Source organism: Varanus komodoensis, unplaced genomic scaffold (assembly GCF_004798865.1).
Source record: "Varanus komodoensis strain SLA01 unplaced genomic scaffold, ASM479886v1 scaffold128, whole genome shotgun sequence".
Taxonomy (NCBI): Eukaryota; Metazoa; Chordata; class Lepidosauria; order Squamata; family Varanidae; genus Varanus; species Varanus komodoensis.
Genome location: NW_025335368.1, coordinates 280,564 through 301,153, shown reverse-complemented (window position 1 = coordinate 301,153; position 20,590 = coordinate 280,564).

Below are 20,590 nucleotides of genomic sequence, written 5' to 3'. Positions count from 1 at the left end.
TCCCTGATATTATGATGCTCTAGATACAGCATATATCCGCCATGGCTGCAAATGCGTTGCTATTTAATCAGACTGACTAAGCGCGTCTAATCTTGTTTCTCATTTGGTCCCACAGGATTGGTTTTATTTGTGTAAATTCCCTCTGTTATCCAATGTAGATGCACTCACAGCAGTACTGAGGGGTAACTGAGGCTCCCTACCAACACTAGACATGCTCTACTTGTGTGGAAAAATCCTGGGAATCAAAATTAGCCCCTTCTTCTCCGGTGCCCGCTGCCACATGCCAGCATCTTCAGGGCTTGGCATGCTCTTCGGCATCGTGCTGCTGAGGGATGCGGCGTCAGAGAGCACTGGGCAAGAATGACTGCGCAGCCGTTGGTTAGGCTGGGGGGAAACGAGCACAGGGCCTAAGGCAGTGTGGTGCCCTTCAGATGGGCCCAGCGGCACCTCCCACAATTCCCAGCCAGCACTGCCATTGGGTGCCAGGTTAGGCTGGCCGACTTTATCCCTAGCACTCGCACTTTCTTATAAGCCACTTTGTCTGTGGAGGCCACCTTCAGAGGCCGTTCTCTGAATCCCTTGGCCCTCAGAATGCCATCCCAGCTGGGGGTTTGGAAGGCTTTTCAGGGACTCTCATCTGGTGCCTATTCTTGTGGTTTGATGTGATTCATGGGCCACCTTGCTACCAGGAAGAGCTGCTCTCCAGGCAGCTTACGGACAGAAACAACACTTGATTAACAGGATAACGAAAGGAGGGCTTATTGCCACTGCTCCCTTGCTGAGGAACTCCCTGTGGAGTTTGCTTCCCTTTGTGTTCCTTCCAACACTCAAAGGCTGTCAAAAAGAGGAAGGTCACAGTCATTTCCTGCTGATGCCAGAGTGTAGGACACGGAATAATCAGTTCAAGCTGCAAGAACCCAGATCCAGACTGTGCATCAGGAAATGCTTCCTCACGGTCAGAGCAATCTGGCAGTAGAACCAGCTGCCTGGAGAGGTGTTGGGCTCTCCCACACTAGAGACATTCAAGGTGAAACTGGACAGCCGTCTGAGTGGGATGGTGTAACATGGTTTCCTGCACCAGCAGGGGGTTGGACTAGATGGCCTTCATGGCCCCTTCCAACTCTATTATGATTCTATGACTTTATTCAAGCCAATATGTTGGGCCTGGTTTTGTTCTGCTACTATTGTATTTTAATTGTGTTTAATATAGTTCATTTATGGTTTTAATCGAGTTTTATTACGTGATTGTAAGCAGGTTTCAGTGATATTTTTGGTACAAAGGTACATAGTAATAAAGAATAAAACCACAATTAAAACACAACCATTGCTGAATAAAAAATGACCCAACAGACCTAGTTTCATGCCAAGGGCTGCTTGATTAAAAAGGCCTTTGCATGCCAACAGACGTGGAACCTGGTCCCAAGCCATGTAGGGCTTGACAGGTCATGACCAGTACTTTTGACTCACACTTAGAAACAGACTGGGAGTTGTTGTTACAAAGGAGCAGAATGTTCTTTGTAACCAGCCCCACTTAACAGATTGGCGGTGGGCTGCTGCTTTCCAAACTGGCTGAAGTGCCTGAAGATACTTGTACATCTTTCTGGTTTCAGGTGATCGCTTTTTCATTTTCTCAAGCCCTTTAAAGTATTGTTACAAAATGCTGTTCTGGTTGGTATTCACTCTGTTGCTTGATTTTATTTGCGCCTACTGTTTAAAGGGGAAGCAAAAGGGGTGTGTGTGAAGAGAAGATCCAAGATATTGAAGAGAAATTCAAACCTAGATTAGGAATGTTAAAAGACAAGCAAGGGAACTGTCGGGAAGCCTTGATGGCAGCCGCAGCAAGGATAACCAGGTTCGGTTAGGAAAGATCCCTTTCGCCTTGAACATCAGCAGTTTTATTGAAAGATCGCCCAGGACTCCTGCGGTCACTTAGGACAGCATGCGACTGGGTAGTGGTTCTCACCTCTGACTACAACATCACAGCCCATGTACAGACACTTTTATAACCTGCTAGTTACATACACCAATTCAGAGTGTTAAGTTTCCAAATAATCTTAGTACAATAACATCCTGATGTCTTTAGGCATGACATAATGATCTAAATACTGGCAACAATAGTATGGAAACCATTACTGATTGCTTTATTGACCTGTCAATTGAGTAGACCTCTTTGCAATTTGGATCTTGTTTAAACATGCAAATATGTCTGATTGAAGACCCATTCAGGAAATCTGGTTTGACAACTACACTGTGCAGGCGCTTGCCTCTGTGGGACTAGATGCCCATTCAGAATGGGACTAGGTGGGCCCATTTAGAAAAAAATGGACACCACTGTTCCAGTTTTTCTGCAGCTGATGAGAGCACAGGTATTTCCTCACTGATGGTCCAGTTAAGAATTCATCTTCTTAAAGTAACTGCAGCACTAAACAGTGACCTGGCTTGGAATTCGGGGTTTTCTGAGAAAGGGGTGCAGATTTGATTTTTAACACAAAGGCACATATAAGCAACCCTTTTCTGCCAGATGTATCTGAATTTTCCAAACAGAACATACTATTCAACCAGGAGAAGATAAAGTTCAGGTGGAAAGAGTATACAGAAGAACTATACAGAAGAGAGGAAAGGATGACAGATTTCTTTGAGGCAGAATCCTATGAAGAAGAGCCTGCAGTATTGGAAAGTGATGTGAAAGCTGCTCTGAAAGCACTTGCAAAGCATAAAGCACCTGGAGTAGACAAACTGAATCGAACAAAAATGACCAGGGGACTGTGTTACGCCTGACTCCCCAGGATCCTGACATAATAGAAATATCTATCAGCTTTCTCAGGGCATTCAGGATAGGCATGACTCCCCTAGGCTCCAGATAGGCATGACACGGCCAAACACTAGAATAATCAAACTGTCTCAGGGTATGCATGATAGGCTTAGCTCTCCTAAGCTCTAGCCCATTCAAATGTCTAGTAACTGCCTCAGATAATTCCCCTCAGAAAGTGGAAAGAGCTTACCTACAACGTAATGGACAAAGATTGCTTAGAAGGTGTAAATTAAAAGATAAAACTTACTGCTAACCAAATCTGCTTCTGTATATCGCTTGCTCAACTGCTTATGTGATTCTGTAACTCCCCATTGTCGCCATTGTTCTGATTTTTGATTGTATTGTTTCCCATTTACCGAAAGCTCACTGTGAAGCTATAAAAACCTCATTCCAACTCTGTTCAGTGCCGCATTCTAACCATGAATGTTGGTCCCTGCAAGAAATCTTGCAGGTAAATAAACTCCTCTTTATTTTTACCATCCGGTCTCTGGTCTCATCTGCAAAACCGCGAGTTACAACAGACTGGAGCAGCTCCCCTAGGAGGAGCAGCTACAGCAACTGGGACTGTTCCAGGAGAGACTTGAGAGAGGTGTTTAAAATTACGCATGGTGTGGGGAAGGTAGCGAGGGAGACAGTTGGTTCCCTCTCCCATAACGCTCGACCCTGGGCTCATCCCATGAAGCTGCTTGCTGGGAGGTTCAGGGCAGCTACAAGTACTTCTTCATACAATGTATAGTTCAACTATTGAATTCGCTGCCACAGGATTTGGTGATGGCTGCCAGGCTAGATGGCTTTAACAAGGAATCGGCCAGATTTTTGAGGGAGGAGGCCATTGGTGGCTACCAGCCTTGCTGGCTCTGTGCTCCCTCCTTCCCCAGGGGTGGCATGCCTGCATAGCCCAGTTGCTGTGGAGCTGGGCAGGAGGTCTTGCACCCATCCTGCCGGAGGATCCTGTGGGCAGCCGGTTTTATTTTTATTGTGTAGTGCGATGCTTTTTAATCTTACAGCAAACTTACGGAAGTGCTTAGGGAGGCCATCCTTTTGCCAAAAAGAGGATGTTGATCAACAAAAAGGGAGGATGTAGGTTTGTGTAATATTTGAATATGCTAATGTATACTTATAGATGCACGTTTAAAAGTAATGGCTGTAATTTGAATGGAAATACAGTGCATCACCCCATAATGGGAAGATCATGGCTTGCATGCCTACCTCATCTGCTGCCCATGGGCCAATTGTTGATGGGCAGTTGCAAGGCCCAGCTTTTCCTTCCAATGATTCCTTGTCTTTAAATTGGGACTGGACAGTCCTTCAGAGAGAGCACATCATCAAACGGAGGAGTCTCTGTCAAGTAGAACATTTGGCCACCCTAGGAATGGTGGCACTTAAAGTTTCCTGCAGAGACAGCAGTTATATACCAAAGAGGGGCTAGGGTGGCCTCAGAGGAGCATGTGTTTCACTGACCCCAATTTTCCCTTCTCCCATGATCTTTCATTTGCTAAAGGGCACATAGAAATGGAGCGAGTCCGAAGGGGCCTCCCAGGCCACCTAGTCTGACCCCCGGATCCAGCCGGCTCCAATCATGACATGCCTACCATGTGCATCATTAGTCTGTCCTTGAACACCCTCACCGATGGGGCCTCAACCACCTCCCATGGAAGCCCATGCCACACCCTTGGGGTCCTAACTGTCAGGAAATACTTCCTGGCATCTGAATGGAACCTGGGTTCCCTGAGCTTTGCTCCGTTGGAGTACATCTTCTTGCCCTTTCAAATAGCAAAGAGAAAAGAGGATGAACGTCACTGGATATCTTTTTTCTGACACATGTCTCGCCCTGTGGAATCTCTCACAGAGATAGACACTTCTTTCATACAATCATAGAGTAATAGTTGGAAGGGGCCTATAAGGCCATCAAGTCCAAGCTGCTGCTCACTGAAGGACTCTTTCTCCAGTTCCAGCTTGTTACTTTTCAACTCATGTGAATTCTTGTTTTTATTACAGGGAATTGTGAAATGTGCAGGTAGAAGGCTTTATCTTAGTTGAGGCATTCTTTTATTTTTTGTAAGGTGGTGCCTGCTAAGAAAATATGCCTTCACCATCTATAAACAAAGAATGTATGTTTTTAATTTTTATTGTATACAAATAAAGTTGATTAATCAATTGTTTCCATCAATTAAGATTAATCAGAAATGAGACTGGAAATACACTAGTTAATTGACACCTGCGTTCTACCACCTAAAATGGAAACTGTTCCACCCAGCCTGGGGATGAAGATTGGGAACTCTCTGTCTATTACCTGAATTATGGAGAAGTCCAAGACTTCATTCCCAGCACACCACAACCAGGACATTTCCCTGGGTCAGCTGATCTGCTAAGTTGAAGATTGGGCTAGAGCGTTATCTCTATAGTGGGGTTCTTGTAAGCTGTCCTGAGACGTTTTGTGTATTGGATGGGATATAAATATTTTACATAAATAAATAAGACTGGGAGCTCTCTGCTTCCCTGTTGCATTGTGGAGATGCTCTAGGGATAAAGACTACCAATAGTGCCACAGCAAAGATCATCAGTAGACAGGTGTGGAAAGACACCCTGAGCATCACAGTCAAGGGACGGGCATTCGTGGCTGAGAGCTCTTTGCCAGCTGCATTGATTTTCTTTGTGCCTCATCATTGTTGAGCCTCTAAGGGCTTTATAACAAACGGTCCCATTTCCCTTCTGATGCTCTCAACTGCTGTGGTTTTGTCCCACTGGTGTGGCCCTCCCTGGTTCTGTCACAGTGTGCATGTATTCTGGAGCCAGCGGAAGTCTGCAAACACGGCTTTGCTCTGGGCTGGTTGTTAATAAAAAGGAAGTGGCCAACCGGAGAGCAGAATCGAACGGTACATGGAAGCCTAGGAAGGTGCTCCACCTCTGGAACTCCTAGGCAAAGAGGAAATGTTACAGTCCCATAGAAGCCAAGGGACAACTGATGCTGAAATACAGGAATGTAAATCCAGAAACAAGTGATTAAACAACTACATTAAAACAGTAAAACATTAAAGTGACTGCATAATTTAAAAGGCACATCATAAACAGTCTTAAGTAGGTTGAGCTGTAACCTCACATGATATACTTGATTGGAGAGATTGTGCCATATGCAGTGCAAATTGTTTAGGAAGCCCTTCCAGAACATCTCAGGTGAGAGCATTTATTGGCAGGATAATATAATGATAGCTTGGAAGGAACAGTGAGGAACAATTCCCAGTAGCAGTGTGGGATGAAACGCTTCTTAGTTCAGGGCTTGTAATGCTCAAACTCCTCATAGCAATATACTAGTTCTCTTTCTTCACAAAATGGGATGGATGGGATCTAGAAAGGATGATTTACAACTTTTGCCACATTTATGCTCTCCTGGGCAACAGGTAAATCTTGACTCTCTGCCTTCTCCTTTTCCATATTCTGTTAAAATACTTTCTCTGTCCTAGTGGGGTTATGCAATAGACGCGAGGCACCTGCTACCTCTGCCAAATTCCTACAGGTAGAACACAGAATAAGTTCTTGCTTAACAAGGAAAGATGTAGCAATGGACAATCTTACTCCGTATTGATGGAATAGCATTTGCCCCATTTCTGGCCTAGACTATAGTGCAGGAAGGTGTCCAGACTGGGTTCAGACAACACAGTAACTAACATTCAAGGGCTGAGTATAGGTTGTCATTCAGCTGTGAGTTATGTCATTTAAACCTAACTTAAATAAGAAAGCATGATGAACTACCCACAGTAAGTAACCCAGCAACAAACCATGGGTTGTTTGTGGTTAATAAGCCACAGCAACATAATGTGACTGGGTTCAGACAGCACAATAACCCATGTTTCAACATGGCTCAGTGTAAACCCACACTCAACCCTTGATTGTGCATTATATGTTGTCTGAAGTGAGTTGGTAGGGATTCCACAAAGCTGGATGAAGTGAATGCCTCATCTAGTTCAGTATTTTGCCGACTGACAGTGATTAGCCAGGATAGTAATTATTGATATAAAAAAACACCCCTGGGACTGTGGTCCAGGTCTGGGTGACACTAAAGGCAAAGGAGGTTAGGGGCAAAAGTATCAGAAATACCAACTATTTAAGCTTAAAGCTGCTATTTAAGCCTGAGAAATTAAGGCTTGGGAGATGTATTTCAACTTTTTAAAAAGGAAGCAAGGGAAGCTGCGCAAAACATGGGAAACACCAACTGATTGGCAGCTGGGGGTGCAGGGCGTGTAGCCACCTGCGCAAGCCTGGAATGAGACCCCAGACAGGCCACATTGGATAGCTCCATAAAAGTCAATCTGAAGACCAGAGTGGATACATTGACTTCACTGGCATTCAGCATTCCTGTTACGCATGACACTTCACAGAGAAACATGGCTTTAAAAAAGCTGGTTGCCTGCTTACAATTAATATTTTGACTATGGATCAGCAAACAAAAACAGAAAAGCCAGGTTAACAAAGGACCAAAGTTATGCCTCTGAGCTCCATGGCTGAACAGGGTCTGAAATCCAGGTCTCTGTTATAAGTCCAGAAGCCTGCCCAAAGTACCACAAACAGCCTTTACAACAGCTGCAATTGCATTAGCTGTACAAAACATTTGTCTAGTGAATGCGTAGTTTGCACCTGTTGGGATAACACATGGATCCCATCCCCCTTCAGCTCACTGGGTAGCCCTCTCAATCTCAATTCCTCATCTGTGGAAAGGGTGCAAGAAAGATGAAGCACAGCCATTGGCCATCAGTCCAAAAATCACCATAGAAATAAAATCGAAATATGCCTTGCGGGACTGTTCTTAAAGACTGACAAAAAAGATGGTAAGGGTGCAGTCCTCCTGTGCCCACCTTCACGGCACATCAGCACCAAATGGGGAGACCTTGGCACATCCTGTGCCTCACATAAGGAGCAGTAGCAGCAACCTCCACTGCTGCTGCACTCACACCCTGGTGTTGTGTTGTTTTGTGGATGGCTATTTTCAGCTAGATGTGTGTCCCTGATAAGATGCTGGAGACAGGGAGGGAAGGAAGCTGGGGCACCAAGAAGAATTGCTTTAACTCCTCCCAGCCCCTCATGGCATGTCCCCCTTTCTCCCCTCTGAGGTGCATTTGCAGCATCAGGAAAGGCCGCTGGTTCAGCTCTTTCCACACCGGCATAGATGCTCCACATGGGTCTCCAGGATGAATTGTGGTAGCGATGAGCAGTGGCCCTGCCCTGCCCTGGCTCCTGTGGTCCTTCTCCCACTTCTTTGCTGTCCTCTGGCTGAGCCACACTTTTCATTGTGGGATCTTGGAGCTGGGACTCCAAATGATCCTAGGGCCTCCCAGGCAGCATTGAGAGGCCATAGGATTGTGCCCTAAAGCAGTATACACATTTCAATCATGCAATATTTCTTAATACAAACAACAACAACAGTACAAATCAAATTTATTGTAGAGTCACAAACCCATTCACTGAAAACACTGAAATCATCCAGGTTTTATCACCAATAAATGACAGTATATGAACTGAAACAATTGATAGAATGCTTTAAACTAGCCAAAACACACAATGTAGCATGCGAAGTTAAAATGTTCAGAATATTGGATTAAAACACCTAAGCGATGTAGGAAATTGGGATATGAAAATGAAACTGAATGGTTCACATACTAGCTAAGACAGCACAAATTAGACAGAATCCTTTGCAGCCCAGAAAATATTTTTTGCCACTCTTTAGTTATCATTCTCCCTCCCTCACCTCCTGTCGGTAAATGAGCCAGATCCCATTCAAAAGCCCTACTAAGACATTTTGATATAATAATATATTTTCATCATTTCTTTAAAAATCTGCAAACATGGTGGCAAAGCACAGGAGAGGTCCAGGAGGAGGCCATGTGAAGGCCCCAGAAACTGCCACAAATGCCTCATGTAGAGAAGCCCTCAGATTAAACATGATGCTCTGAGTGTAAAGCAAACTTTACCAAGATGTATCATCTGGCCAACGAAACCAAACGCTGAACTACTGAGTATCGGATTCCCAAAACCTACAGTGTGCAAATTTTATGATGATTGAACACCGAAGTACTAATTGACCAAGTAGTGTGTCATGTTGCTGCTACTTAGGTTTTGTTTTTGCTCATGTCGCCCAAGCTCTTTCACAAACTTTATCCCAGGCATCTTGTTTCATCATCAAACAGCCAAGCGCTGAAGTGAAGAGGTGATCATGAGACCAGATCAAATACACGGTCTGCATCCGAGATATTTGAATAAGAAAGTGCCAGCCATGAAAAGAAGGTGCTGTTGAGATGACCGGTAATGAAACTACTGAATGTTGAACTAAGGATCCCCACAGTGCCTAACAGGAAAAGAAGGGACTGTTGAAAGGGCCCATTACTGAAGCAACAGTTGCTTAAGTATTAATCATCAGGTGGCAAAGCATTGCAGTGATCCAGCACCAAGCCAGAGGAGAAGTACTGCACTCATGGCCACAGTCAGAAGAAAAGAAATCTCTCCCCACAGTGTCTAGTTCACTGGCGTGAAGGAGGGCAACTTTTCCCGTCTCCATGGGTTCTTGTGCCTTTCAACGCTGCAAGACAACAGAAACGGAGCGAATGAAACATTTCCTAGTGGGAAACCTATCACCCACCAAACAGATTTCCCTATACCCAGCTGTTAATAAAGGCATTTAGTAGCCCTGCCAAAAGGAGAAAGTTGGCCACATTGCTTGGTGTTCTGGGCCCTCCCTTCGAGCTTTCGAAGAGTTTGTCTTTTTTCTGTCTAATGGCTGTTTGCTGTCCAACTGGGTTTACCCTGTATATACTGCCTTCGTAAAACCGGTCCTGATTCCACTCATGATCCACTCGGGATGCCGCTCTTTCCTCCTCTACCCGTCCAAGCCTCAGGAGCCACCTCAGTTCCCCCCAGAAGGTGAATGGCAGGGCTCACAGGCGTGGCCAACAGCAGTGACACGGGCGTGGAATGCGGCCTCTTTCAGGCCCAGTCGCACCTTGTGACGTTCCCGCCTAACTCCGAGGGCAGGGCAGGGCAGGGCAAGGCAAGGCAGAGCAGGGCAGGGCAGGGCAGGGCAGGGCAGGCGGGCGGACAGGACTCCAGCGATATAAATCCCAGGGTATGGAGGAGGGAGCCACATACTTCGTTCATTCCGAGGCACAGCTAGCAGAAGAAAGCCTTGCTGCTGAGCCGCATCGGTCCCGGGGATGAACTGTGGCAGCTGCGGGCGATGGCCCTGCCTTGGCGCGGCTCCTCTGGCCTTCCTCCTGGTCCTTTGCCTGCACCTGCAAGGTATGTCGGGAGAGGGAAGGAGGGAGGGCTGCAGGGCTTCATCCTTTACCTGCATTCATTTATTTATTTATTTGCAAAAAAAATCTCACACACCTTTTGACCTCCAAGGCACTTTACAATGAAAGCACAACCATTATACAACGCAAGGAATACAGTAATACAGGAGCATAAGGCTTGATTCTCCCAGCAGTGTTCTTGGTCTTTGTGATGCCATCCTTGTGTGTAATTCTCCCCGTGAATGGCGTCATAGGTGCCTCAACAGCCCTGCCGTTGGCACAAGGACTTCGCCTCTGCCAGTGCCTTTGCCGTTGGCCAGAAGGCAGCTCGGATCTGACAAGCAGATCACGCCTTGCCCCTTCAACAATCCCGACGTGGTGCAAAGGGTCGCTTTGTGCCGTGCCCGTTCTCAGGTGCAATGCTATTCACCCCCTCGCCAACTATGGATCATGCATGAATGGTAGGAGAGGAGGGTGAGCGACAGGAACTGGTAAGGCACAGCGATGCCGGGAGGCAAAATGGTGGCAAGTTCCCCTGGGGCCTACAATGAATGCTTAATTGATGGCAAGTTGTCCAGAGGGCACCCGGCAACATGTGGCGGGCTGGCTGGGGGCCAGCGGGAGCTGCATTGGCACATGATCAGCACACAACAGAAGGTCACCTGGGTTCAAATACCAGCTCAGTCGCAGCCTCTCTGGCTCAGGGTTTGGCAGGTTGCGGCTCTCCGGGTGTTTTGGTCTACAGCTCCCATCATACCGCCTCACTGGCTATGCTGGCTAGAGCTGATGGTACTGTGGGCCAAAACACCTGGAGGGCCACGAGCTGCCCACCCACACAGATGCTCTTTGGCAAACTGCCCCATTTCTGTGGGGCTGGCAGAAGTGTTCAGTGTGCAGAGGCAGTGAAGCACTTTGTGCAGCGAAAGCGTCATGTGGAAGAATGATTAGCATTCATAAAAGAGGGGGAGGCTGGTTGATTTTGTAGGCACGTGCATGTTATTTGCCCTGATCGGTACTGAGCAGCAGGTCCCTCCTCAAGGACTGTGCGCAGCGTATGAAGCAGATGTGCCCTGACGCAGGGCTTGTGAAGAGCTGTACGTCAGAGGCCAGAACAGCGGTGGGTGCAGAGTCCGACTCAGGTGGCCAGAGAGAAGATGCTTTTAGGATGAGGCTGGGGGCGGGAGGCTTGCTGCAGGAATGGCTGCTAAGGAACAACTTGCAGGGTAAAGGGAAGTGGTGACTGGGAGATGGGAGGCATAGGACTGTCCTGAAACTTTTGGCCATCCTGAGATTTTTCTAAGGGGTAGAAAAGCTTTAAATAAACAAACAATCAAAAATGAAACAGCAGGACAAAAAGCACAGAGGTTGCAATGGGAGCAAAAGAAAAAGGGATTCAGTATTAGTTTGTTTACAGAATGCACACATTCCCCTGTTAACAGTTGTTTACAAAATAGTTCATAGCATATTGTAAACCGGCAGTAATCAGCCTGTGCACCAGAGCAGAGTGAGAAGGGGAGACAGGTTGCAAATAGAGGCAGGCAGGGATAGAGAGAACTAGAAACTTGACTGTTCATGCAGAGACTTCCAGGCTGCCAATACAGGCGTTTTCTTCCAATTTCATTTTTCCTTTCCTTGTTCTTCCCCCTTTCCTTTGCTTTTGCTGCTGCTGCCCCCACCTGCCATTAGTTAACTGGCACAGATGTCCTGTAAGAAAGATGAGCAACAACCCTGGTGACGGCCACTTGTTTTTGTTTTATGCGCAGATTGAAAAATAAGTTGGTTGCCGGGAGCCAGCATTCCTGGGTCCTGTTCCAAAGACACTCAGAGCTTGGGAATGAGAGGCAGTATCGGGTATCAGGCTCCATGGGCGTGCCTGAAGCAGAAGGGTTTGCAGAGCCAAAGGAGTTATTAGAGATTGTGACACAGGAGCATGGGAGCCTTTGAAGGTCAGGCACCTTGTGCTGCAGCTGCTGCTAATAAGCCTGTCCCTTTGCAAAAGTGCCTACGGGCCTTTGCCCACCCCAAGTTTCACAGAGCACCACACAAAATAATGGGAAGGCCTGCAGCGCCTTGGGGGCAGCAAGGCGTGGGCCTTGAGGTAGCCAGGCTAAAGGGCCAGCACGATGGAGTAAAATTTGAGGGCTGGGGAGACCCGGATCCAGACCTGCCCCCACTCCTGGGTGACCCGGCCCCGTCGCTCTCTCAAGCCTGATCCACCTCACCACACTGTTGTGAGGAAACAACAGGAAAGAGCTCTTGCTGGGAGAGCGAGGCGGGGGCCCACCACAGTTGAGAAGCATGAGAGAACCGATGCATTTGGCCCGATTTGCCAGAATTCAGCCTCGTGCCAGCGTGCCTGATGGTGAGGTCCTCCGAATCGTAGCGTCAGCATCTGCCTGCTTGGACAGCGGTGGGCGCTTCAAGCGAGGCTGGCGCTTGGTCTGCTCCCCATGCACTGCTGCCGTCTCCCAGTGCCTCTTGGGGCAAGTGAGCAGTGGCTGAGGTCACACAGCAGAATAACCTGCACTCAGTACGGGTTGTTCTTAAACCGAGGGGTTTTGTTGAAATACAGGGTATTTCTAAACCCAACATAGTGTCCAAACCCAACTCTGCTAAAAAGCCATGACTTGTTAACTATGTACAAGCCATGAAGAGAACCCCTGGCTTGTTGCTGGGTTGTGAACTGTGGGTTGTTCACCTGGGTTTGTTATCCCGGCTGGGTAACCTGGATTTGGAGAACATGGTAACCTACAATAACAACCTGTGGTTCTAAAACACCCTGCTCTGAACCCTTCAGTGTGTCTGAACCAAGTGCATACAAAGGCGACTGGGCAGAAGAGCCAGGCCTGTGCTAACACATCTTCCCATGGCCCTGGTCTGCCTGTGGACGGTGTTGATGCATCTCCGGCCCATGAGAGCTGCATGACCTAAGCCATGGCTTGAGATGGGGCAAGGCGAGATGTCACAGAAGCACTCAGCTGATGGGGAGGATGGTGTAGCTCTGTGTGCCCCTCGGGGCTGGCAGGCTCACCACTTACCTGGCAGCTCAAAAGTGACTGCGGACTTAGGTAGTCTCCACAAAGGTTTCCCTGTACCAGAAGCCACCACATCACAAAGAACAGCCCCGTGCCTGCAAGGGCTTGCCAAAGCACGCAAGCCCCTTTCACTACCTGTGGAGCAGCCCAGCCATCTCTGCCACACTAAGGCAGCCCAGAAAGAGATTGTTCCAGGTAACGGGACTGTACTAGGGTTTTTATTTTAATTGCTAGCATTTAATTGCAGGCAACAATCTTGCCTTCACTGTGGTCAGCTGTGCTCCCACTTGTGTGGCCCTTCAAGATAAGTTCCAATGAACTATTTCAGTTTAACAAGCCCACTTTTAAGTCTCATGCCTTCCTGGCTGCGAGGGCTTCCAGATGAGGCTTTTCTTGTGCCATCAACCTGCCTCATTCTCTGAATTTTACCATGGGACGCAGGTTATTCTTCAGGTGCATTGCCCCCCCCCCCCCCCCCTCTTCCCTTTTTTTTTCTTTTTCTCCCCGTTTTTTTTTGGGGGGGGGGGCCCCCCCCCCCCCCGCTTCTTCCATCTTTTTGCTTATCCATTCCAGCTGGATTCCTGGGGGTGGGAGGGCAGTTTGGCCTGGCTGGCCCAGGAATTTGGGGCCTGTAGGATCCATTCTTTTGTCTAAGCATACATAGGATGGTGCAGTAAGGTCAAAAAGGCAGAATAGGTGTTCCACGCCTTCTAATTGGTAACACTGTGAGTAAACAAAATAAGGGTGGGAAGTCTCTGTCAATTGATTGCTGCTTTGTGAGAAACAGGAAAGGTTTAAGAAAGAAGGTGGCAGAAGCAGCACTGAATCATCTTGTGCTGAAAGGTTTGTCCCTTTCAGCATTCCCACAGCCGGATCTTTCCCATTAGGGTGGGCCAGTACACACATGGCCAAAAAAGAAGGGAAAAAAATTACAAAAAAGGGCAGACTTATTTATGCAAATTCATATGCAGAGTGAATGCAAATAGAGAAATAATTACAGTAATTTAGATAGCAGCATCATACATCCCATCATAGTTAGGAAGGCAGTGGCCAGGTGATTTGGGCACCTGCAGTCTGCTGTCCAGGTGTGGCTAACTGGGGATGGGCCGGTTCAACAGCCCAGCTGCAGCTGCCACTGCTCACATTGCTGGGGTTTCTTGATCTTTGAAGTGGAATTGGACAGAGCAGCCCTTCAAACAGAGCACATCTTCAGTTAGAGGACTGTCCCTCTGACAGCCCATCAAGCCAAGGGCAGGGCTAGTTATTGAAAAGAACTGGGGTTTAGGCTCACAGAACAAAAAATAGTGCACAAAAAATAGAATTTTGCATATTCTAATTTGTATATGCTGCAAAGTCTCTCTGTGTGTCTGTCTCTTTCTCCAATCTTTTTAAAATATATAAAGGGATGTATGGACATGGGATAGGAGGGCATTTGATTTTGGGGGGAAAAGCTCAAGCAGAAGGACTTAAGGGGCAAGTATGGCAGAGAGGAAGCCCAAGTGGTCCAAAATCCAGCTAACCCAGGAGTGGTCGGATGTAGCAGAGAGCGTCTGGGCCCTTGTACCCGTGTCTCAGCAAGGACTCTCACCCAGAAGGGTGGTGGGACTGAGGACCTCCCAGAGATACAGGAATCCTAATAAAAGATTTGGGGCTGCGGCCCCAATGGGCTGCCTCCTGTCACTGCTTCAAACAGAGGACCCTCCTTTGTAAAGGAGGACATATGGGTACCCTGCTTCCCCATTTCCTTCCCTTGACTGCCACAGATAGAAAGATTACTTCCTGCTTTGACGCACAACAGAAGAAAATCCTGGAATATCCACTCTGCTTCACTGGATATGTGTCTTTTCCAGATGGAAAAAGCCCTTTACCTACTGTGTATGTTCAGCAGAAACAAGGTGACCTGATCAGCCCCAGCTGTTTCCTTTGTTCAGTGTGAATGCAGCCCACGTTCCCCACACCCTTTCGGTCTACACCACCCACACCTTTCAGCAACCCAGCCTGTTCTGTCCTCTTAGCGAGTTGCCTTAATACAGCTTCGCTCCTTGGGCTTCCTCATCTCCCGGCTGTGTGTCTCGTTACTCACAGGAGGCCTTGTGCAACACACCTGAAACTGATGTTCAGGGCCCTCAGGATCTCCACAGGAAGAATTAATCTCCTAGGAGCAGCTGAGCAATTAATAGACCTGACAGCATTCCTGGAGGTTTGAAACTTGCTGGCTGGTCACTTCAACACCCCTTGGGTGTCACTCAATTAAAACAATATTCATTGAAGTATTTTTGTTGGGCATTGCCCGATAGCTTCACTGAATGACAGTCTTAACATCTTTGAAATAAATGATATTTTAAATAGCAGCAAATACATAAAATTACTTAATCTGCATGTATTTGCAATAAATCAGCATATATTCACAATGTAAAGAAAATATAAGGAAAACCAGCATATTTTACAAGGTAAAGAAAAAAGCAGTCCTGCTTTGTTTTCCACATAATATGCAGATGCATCACTGCCAGTGTTTTCTTAGGACGGGCATTCCTTATCCTTGCTCATACGGGAGGCTGCCATTTTATTTATTTTATAAATAACATTTTATAAATAACATTTGAGCTTTATCAGGCCAAGCAAATTAAATGAACAGCATTAGCTTGTTCTATCAAGGGCAAGCTATTCTTCCTTCTCCTCACCCCCAGAGACTTTGGGAGGTACTGCTTTGCGGGAAACGCCTGCATTTGTTATAGCTGTTCAGATTTTTAAAATATTGTTTTAACATTTGCATTGAAATATTATGCTGTTTTATTGTATCATATGTTTGGATTTTACTGTACGGTATAAATTGTTAACTCGGTTGCCACCCAAATGGACAGAGGAAATGCAGAGGGCATTATTTACCTAGACTTTAGCAAAGCCTTCAACAAAGTGCCCCACGACATCCTAATCAATGAATTAGCAAAATGTGGACCTGACATCCCCTATTAGGTGGATCCACAACTGTCTTCAAAATAGGTCACAGAGAGTGACCACCAACATTTGTTTACAATGTTTAAATATGTATAAATATAGATCAGCATTGTAATTTAGATAGGACTGCCATACATTTTACTATGTGTGAAAGGCTGTGACTAGGTGACCCACGTACCTGGCACTTTCAAAGGCACCTGTTTTTATGGTTCCTTACCTTTAATCAAAATCAGACAGGGCAGCCTTTCCTATGCCTACAGGTAAAGGAATGTCCTCTGGCTGTCCTTGAAATAGAGCAAATTGTAAAAATTTGTGAACAGTGCAAAAAAGAAGTTAAAAGAGGTCACATGGAGCTGTTGCTCTCGTTAGCAGAGGAAAAGTAACAGGATGGACAGCAAGAGCGCAGGATGCCCGCCCCGTGCCGAGATGCAGTGGTGCTTTGTGGTTGCTGAGCTTGGCTTCTGCTTCTCTTTGCAGGCTCGGCCTCCAGATGCATCGACACGTCATCCTTTGGGCAAGACCTGCAGCCTCTGCCTGCAGGTGCAGAACCATGCTCTATTCCCAGGGGGCTCCTCCACCCTGACGTCCCACAACCTGGGCAGGGAGGAGGTGATCTGATGGGGGGAGACATCCGCGTGGTGGGTGGCAAGCCTGCCACCTACGGGGAGTCAGGGGGCAGTTCCTTGACGGGTGCACCCACCTCAGCGGAGGGCAGCCCATTTCAATATGGCCGGCCGGGCACAGGCAAACCTGGGGGCGCTATTTCTGGGGGAAGAGGGCCTGGCCTGGACGGGAGCGGAACTCCCCAGGATGGCCCTGGCCCTGTAATCCGTGGGCCAGGGAGTCCTGGCTGGGATGAGGCGAGTGCTGAGAAATACGGGAGTGGCTCTGCTGGAGGGTCACAGCCTGGCTTTACCATCAGGGAACCGAACGAATGGGGCCATAGGCGACCAGTGTGGAAGAATCCCAGCATTCCCTACATCCCCACTGCCAAGGAGTGGGGTGGGGGCCACATCCCAGTATCAAGGGAGCCGCCTCAGTATAATGTGCCATATGCAGTTCCATATGGAGGTGTAGGCGGTTTGTCCAACTCAGGCCGCCAGTACCCCTCCTCCTATAGCGGTGGGTCCATAGCATCAGGACCCAGAGGCAGATATGATGGCAGCTACGGCCCCGTTCCTGAAGGCCCACCAGCTGGCAGAAGTGGGAAAGAAGCTGAAGCCCCTTGCAATCCCAACTGTTAAGGAGGCACCAACTGATCAGACTGTGGGCACCCAAGGTGGATATAAAAGCTGAGCTATGGTTCAGAGGAACAATGAAGCCGTGGAGCAAAAGAAGCAGTTACTAGACTGCTGGGAGAAGTAGAGAATCCAGAGCAGTGTTTCATCAAAACTTTAGGGAATCAGCCCACCCTGCTTAAAAAACAAGTTGGGGGGCTACTGGTACAAACCCAAACATCTTCAAAGCCTCCCGATATTATTCCTGCTCAAGGTATTTTGGGAGTTTTCATTTTGTGAAGGAACTAGGAATATTCATGAAGAGGCTTACACCATGGTCCCAAAACTACAATTCTCCCAGAGTTCTTTGTGGCAAAGAAGTGAGCACTGCTCACTCACCAGAAATCAATTCCATGAATGTACCTAGATCTACACCACCTATAGGGTTTCTTCCCTGTTTATGCAGCTAATATATAATCTCTGCAATGTTCCCCTTCCAGCTGTTACGCTCACTCTATTCCCCCACCTCATGAAAGTACACACACACACAAACACAGTAGGCTCACAAGCATCATCACCTCTTAAGATCTTCCTTGAACCTTTCTTACTTTGGGAAAGTCCCAACCACTTTCGTGGCCCAATTGCCAATAGGTCACAAGGTCAGATAATTCATATTCTCAACTCACTGGTCACTCAGATCCACCTCACCCTCCTTTTCCAAAACACAGTCAAGTTTGCTAAAAGTCTGAAGGTTGAATTAACCTGCTGAGACTTGCCCTCCCCAAGTTTTTTGCTCTGGTGCTGTTTTAAATTGCTGCAACTGGATCAGAGTACAAATTACGTAGGCCAGTTGACGTGCAGTGGTACAGTGAGGGATGTTCACAGAGGTGGCAGGTTAGATCCGACCTGCCAACCCAAATGCAGCCCACCAGCCACAAAAAAGCTGGAATAGAAAGAAGTATATGGGATTTAGGACAAAATAGGGTTATAGCACAGGTTCCAGATAGAAGGCTCCTGGCACTAACCCTTCGAAAGCATGGTTCAATTGTTTGGGCTTCTTTTCCTTTAAAAAAGTGCAACAAGCAGTGGAAAAAACATGGGAGGGTTTGGGATAGAAGATGCCAGTGTCTTGAACATACAGTGTGACTCAGGAAATTCCATGGAAGCAGGCCAACGGCATAAAAATCTGATTTGGAGTCTCCAAGAACTGGTTTGCAAAATCTGCTGCAAGAGACATGGGATGCTTTCCCAAGTCCTGAACTCTCAGTGACTGGGACATGCCTTCTCCTAGTTGGCTGTGTCTCCAGTGAGTTGGGAGTACATATTTCCAGGCTAGGTGGCAGGCCTACCTTTATTTCATCTCTGAGGCTTCTCATTCTGCTCCCTACCAGGACAATGTCAATTTCTCCTGAGAGCAGTTGGATCGCCCACTTTAGCTACCATGTCAGAAGACTGACTGTGAATTGCCTTTAAATAATTGCTACCTAAAATTATTTTGAAATTGCCTTTAAGAATGGAAACCTCCCAAGCCTCCTCCCCTGCTTTCTATGCTCTGTTTTATAGTTGGTGATGATGTCAGCCTGCTTTTTTGTGCATGTCTTTTTTTAAAAATAGAGGAATGTGTTTTTAAGGGCCTCTGCTTCCTTGCCCACATTTGTCATCTGCTTTATTGTACCTTTATAGCATTGGAAGCAAAGCCTTTTGTGTTCTTATTGGGTCAAACATGTTTGTATTAAAATCCTTTGTACCGTAGCATCATTTAATTTCTTGTTTTATAGGTATTCCTGGGTCTTGGATCATGAACCCCCAGTCTTTGATAGACAAACATGGGTTCTCTGATGTCCACTTGCTTTCTTTGGTGGTGGGGAGAAGGGAATGAAATACAAATGAAGGAAACCATATTGATGGATCATGAATTTTGAACTTTTAATTTCCATATCTTTCACTCTATAAGATGCACCTGACCATAAGACCACCTAGTTTTTAGAGGAGGAAAACAAGAAAAAAATATTCTGAATCAAATGGTTTACTAAACTATTTAATAAACTATAACAGAATACAGTAATACCGTATTTCAACCTTGTAAAGTGAACAGCAGTCAACAGTGGCATTAAGAACCATCATCACTGTCATTAACAAAAGAGAGACTTTAAAGTTCGAGTACTGTTCTAGTTTTCGTTGAACCCATAAAACTCATCATCACTAGAGTCAGAATTTATGAAGCTCTGTTGCTCACAATCACTGACATCACTTTCTTAGTCAGTAGTGGAATTATTGAAGGAATCCACAATCTACACCAGTTATACAAGAGCTGCTGCAGACAATTCAATAACAAATCTAAAAAAGCCAGTAATGTCCACGCTGCCCTACTAGTAAATAATAGAAAAAAACTTCTGACAAAAAATGAGATATTGTACGGTAAATCAAACACACAGCGGACTAAGTAGCCTTTAAAGAATAAACTTCATACACGAAGGTAATGCTGTTCAAATATCCACTGATCCTAAAAAAATGTGTCTGATCAACTAACAGATAACTGATCCATGGAAAGCTTCCTGATAATCACAGGCACATTCCCCATCACTTCCCCATGGGCTTCATTAAAAGATGGGTTGCCATTTGAAAACACACACCGACCTGTGATTAACAGCTCTCACCTGCGCCAGAGGAGGGGGACGAAGCAGGGCGCGTCGAGTGTGTGCCAGCCAGGTGGTGCCACGTGGGGCCGGCAGCGTGCCGGCGGTGGTCTTCTGGGCGGCGCAGCGGCGGCAGGTCTTCCCAGGCAGTGGGGGTGAGCAGTCCGTCTTTCCATGCGGCCGGTGGGTTAAAGTCCACGGCTCCTCCCCCTCTGCACCTCTCCCCCTGAGCGGCACAGCTCTCACCTGTGCCAGACAGGGGTGGGGGGTGGTGGAGCAGAGCGCGCCGAGCGCATGCCAGTCAGGTGGTGCCATGTGGTGCAGGCAGCTGGCAGCGTCCCGGGCGTTGGGCACACACACATTCGCTCTATAAGACGCACAGACATTTCCCCTTACTTTTGATGGTGTGCCTTATAGATAAGTGTGTCTTATAGAGCGAAAAATATGGTACCTCTCTGGGAATCAAAATACGCAAAACCCAATGCATTTCCTCCTTCATTTGCATGCTTCTTTTGAATGCTGTTTATATTTGTGCTAGGCTGGAAGCATCATGGTGGAATAATCAGGAAAGGGATCAGGGACTATTTATGTATTAGATGCCATATGGCTATGCTGTGTGCCAAACCCTTACCCTTCAAATACTTCTCCTGGTGTT